The following is a 4,851-nucleotide window of genomic DNA, read 5'->3' as shown; positions in this document are numbered from 1 at the left end:
CGCTCAACCCCCACCCTTACGTGATTTGTGAACGTTTGTGTTTCATTTTTAAGACAACTAGTAACCCTCTAACGCTCAAGACCGCCTTCCGACGGGAAGCTTTATTTTTTTTTATTGTTCAGATTTCAAATATTTTTTTGACCTGTTTTTCATTCAACCTTCTGTTATTTTTTCGCCCCTTTTTTCCTTCGACCTTTTGTACTTTCAATTTTTTGACTTTCGCTCTAAATTTCTTCAATTTTTTAACTTTCGACCTTTTATCCTTTCGACCTTTTATCCTTTCGACATTTCATCCTTTCGACCTTCTATCCTTTCGGCCTTTTATCCTTTCGACCTTTTGTCTTTTTGACCTTTTGTCCTTTCGACCTTTTGTCCATTCGACCTTTTATCCTTCGACCTTCTATCCTTTCGGCCTTTTATCCTTTCGACCTTTTGTCCTTTTGACCTTTTGTCCTTTCGACCTTTTGTCCATTCGACCTTTTGTCCTTTCGATCTTTTGTCCTTTCGACCATTTGTCCTTTCGACCTTTTATCCTTTCGACCTTTTGTCCTTTCGACCTTTTTTATTTTTCGAAAGAACAAATTTTTCAAAAACACAAAATTAGCACTTTTCTGCTAAATTATTATTATTTGTATTCATTTCTCACTCGTCCTCTTTTCTCACTTTTCACTTTTCATTTCTCATTTCTCACTTCTCACCTATCAATTCCCGCTTCTCACTACTCACTTCTTACTCATCACTTCCACTTCTCCCTAATCACTTCTTACAATGCACTTCTCATTATGCATCGCACTTTTACTTTTCGCTTCTCATTTCACACTTCTGAGTTCTCACTTTCACTTCCCTGCGTCTCGCTTCCCACTATTCACTTCTCACTTTCCACTACACACTTCTCACTATTCACTTCTGCTTCTCACTTTTAACTTTTCACTTCTCACTTCTAACTGTTCAATTTGTACTTCTCACTTTTCATTTCTCATTGCTTACCTCTCATTTTTCACTACTCCCTTTTCACTTCTCACTTCGCACCTCGCACCATTCACTTCTGACTTGTCACCTCTTACTTCTCACTTCTCATTTTCACTTCTCACTTCTCACTTCTCAATTTCACTTGTCACTATGTACTTCTTAGTTCAAATTTCTCACTTCGTACTTCTAATTTTTCACTTTTAACTCTTCACTTTTCACTTATCACTTCTCATTTTTCACTATTTACTTCGCACTTCTCACTTTCCACTTCTTACTTCTCACTTATTACTTCTCGCTTTGAATTTCTCACTTCTATAACTTTTCATTCACTTTCCACTTCTAACTTTATACTTCTTATTTTTATATTTACTTTCTACTTCTCTCCCACGCCCCATTTCATATGGGATGTGAGAAAAGTCTTATTTCTTACTTCTCGCTGTATACTTCATGATAATTCTCACTAATCACTTTTCAAAACTCCTTTTCGTCAATCGTAATCTATTTTCCAACTATTCAACCAAATGACTATATTTGGTCAAGAGGCGTTCGCAAACGGCATGTGAGCAAAATGACCCGATATCGTGTATATCGGGCATGGAACTGTTTCTGACAACATCGAGTTAGCGAAGTAAACATTCATTGGAAAACGACTTCGAAAATATCGAGTAAGGAAGGTATCGACTTACGGGTAGGAACGCAGTATGCTAGATTCAAGGGAATTGCATCGAGTAGGGAAAACATGAGCTAGGGAAAGTTCACTGTAGCATGCTCGATTATGATCATGGAAGTTATTACTCATATTCAATTTAATGGATTTGGGACCCTCCTTAGCGTGCGGTAAGACGCGCGCTACAAAACAGAACCATGCTGAGGGTGGCTGGTTCGATTCCGTGCCGTCTTTTTTGGATTGGAAATTGTCTCGACTCTCTGGGCATAGGTATCATCTGTACTTCATGATATACAGATACAAAATGTAACGGCTATGAAACCTCGCAGTTAATAAATAACTGTGAAAGTGCTAATGAACACAAGCTGCGAGGCGGCTCTGTCCCAGTGTGAGGATGTAATGCAATAAGAAGAAGAAGAAGAAGAAGAAGAAGAAGAAGAAGAGGGATTTTCAACAAATTAGTCGTCTCTAAATGTACCATTGATGTGGAAAGTGAATGTTGTGGGAATCATATGATTGTGTGACATAAAACGATTTCAAAGTTTTAATCAAAGTCAAATCTCCATTTTTCTTGCCCTCGACTTCAACGTACATGGGGCAAGAATTCTTTTTTCTAAGCATGCGATAATTATTTTGCTGAACTAGCGTTTTTACTAAGTATAACGGTAAAAACTTTTTATAGAAGGCCCGGAGACCCATAGTATTATATACCGATCGACTGAATTCGACGAATTGAGGTGATGTATGTGTGTTTGTGTGTGTGCACCCTCCCAACAAAATGAAGCAAAAGTGTCACTCAGTTTTCAGGCACTTATCCTCAACCGATTTGCTTGCGACAAGTTGCATTCGACGAAGAATCTTGCCATTGATTCCTATTTAAATTTGGCCAGATCGGACTGTGGGCTCAGAAGTTATGGCCAAAATACCATTTTTGCCTTTCTCGTATACAAAGTATACGTAAAGGCTATATGTTCGCTCAAAACAAACTTTTATAGAAGACCCAGAGACCCATAGTGTTATATACCGATCGACTCAGTTCGACGAATTGAGATGGTGTCTGAGTGTATGTGTGTGTGTCTGTGCTTACCCACGTACCAAAATGTAGCAAAAGTGTCACTCTTTTTTCGGGCACTTATCCTTAACCGTTGCATTGCAACAAGTTGCATTCGACGAGACTTCTATCCCATTGTTTCCTATTGAAAATTGGCCATGTTGAACTATGGGATAGGAAGTTATGGCCAAAATACTATTTCTTATAGTGCACGAGAAAGGCACCATCACCGCTAGGTGGATTAATCAGGGTTTTTCGTCTAGGTATAAGTTTTTTTGTTTTTTGATAAAATCACTCGCGATTTTCGGGAGCCTCTTCGTAATAATGTAAAGATAGTAAATGTCACTTATGAGTTGGATTGACTGACCTGACGCCACCTAGAGATAAAAATAAAGTATGCATTTTCCCATATATTTAGTCGATTTTTTCCATATAAAGTTCAGGAGGCTCGTTGAGCATCCACTTAGACTTAACGGATCTGGCTGAAATTTTTACAGTAGCTTCTGAGAACAAAAAAAAATTGATTTGAATGATTTTATTTTTTTTTTCATATAAGAGTTGTCAACCTTAATGACCATGTTAAGTAAATCAGTTCGTACCGTTTTACTTCAGATTTATCATATTAAAGCCCATTTTCTTCATTGCAAAAAATAGCGTTTTTCGCATGTGGCATCGAACTTGAATCGTGTTTTGTGGTGTCTAAGTATTCATTCAGTGTTTGTTGTTAGATGTGAGCAAAATAAATTAATTGAAAGCTGAAAGAACTAATTATAAATCCTATAAACATGGAAATTACTCTCCTCAAATCAATTGAAATCCCAGTTCATGACGTACGATTTCGTGTTGGAATTTTTGTAAAAGGAAAGCAAATTCCAAGACCTTACCTACTCTACTGTAATCCTAAAGCATTACCCAAAGTCCCAAACATGTGTGTTTACCCTCATTGCATAGTTCTAATTAAATGTTACTGTAAATATCATCCACTAACTACAACTAAACAGTGAAAGTTCTCCACCGAATTAGCAACAGTCCAAATTAAGTTAAATTTAATTTTTCAATCTCATCGGTGCCACTTGAATCACCCAGTCGGATTGATATCATCAAACGGCAATATGCCACTTCAAGTAACCGCAAAATAGTTGCCACACGCCACTCCGCCAATAAAGTGAACAGATTGAAAAATAAAAATCCAATTTTCCACCTGTTTGAAATCGGAACGAAGTTGTATACCCAAACAAACAAGTTATCACCAATCGAGCGAACAAACGAATCAACCGAACGGGCGTTTGTCGTCAATTCAATGTGCGGCGAAGACCGACGACGGACTGCTGCCTGCCTGGCTGGTGAGAGAAAGAAGACAACTTTGCGCGTTGCTGTTTCCATGCTCGTTGCTCGGTGGATATGTAGCCGACCGACAATGAACGCGCAAAGGCAAGGGGATTACATGCCCTCGGCGCTACCATCAACAGCAACAACGATGATGCCGCGAACGCCTCCCGAGCACGTGATACCCGCATTTTAATTTGAATAAACACTAATAAACTACTTATTTTATTGCAGTTTTCTGCTACCGATTCCTGGATGTTCCTTTCCCTCGGCATTGGTTGATTATTATCCCTACGTTTTAGCCACTGTTGCTGGAACCAGTTACATACACGATGATGAGCCGTTAGGTGAATCTTCTTTCGAATAGTTTTAGAAATGGAATAATGATGCTTTCTTGACAAAATTTGTTTGTTAAAATTAAGTATCCAGACTAAAAATTGTATCCGCAGTTAGCAAACTAAAAATGGTATAGACCAAACGAACTAACTATCGAGTCATTTAGAATTAAGCAGACAATGCTTCACCCTATGATGACCCTCATTTTCAATCCCTGTGCAACGATAGCGTGTTTATAAATCACAACCGGAATCGAACGGATGACGTCGTGTTTGGTGGTGGCATCGATCAAGTACCAGTCCTCCTAAAGTCCACGATGCTATTATGTTGGTGTGGATTGAGTTCGAAGATTCCACTGCGGCGGAAGGAGATGTGCGCGAGGTGCAAATGAAGTGGTCGCTACACGTGTCGTCGGGGAAATCCTCCGGGGACACTTTGATCGACGCAAACCAGATTGATGCACGCAGTCCGGGGCTGCCGTTCCCAGCAAACATAACTTCTA

The sequence above is a fragment of the Armigeres subalbatus genome, chromosome 1 (assembly GCF_024139115.2).
Source record: "Armigeres subalbatus isolate Guangzhou_Male chromosome 1, GZ_Asu_2, whole genome shotgun sequence".
Taxonomy (NCBI): domain Eukaryota; kingdom Metazoa; phylum Arthropoda; class Insecta; order Diptera; family Culicidae; genus Armigeres; species Armigeres subalbatus.
This window is presented reverse-complemented; position numbering follows the sequence as displayed.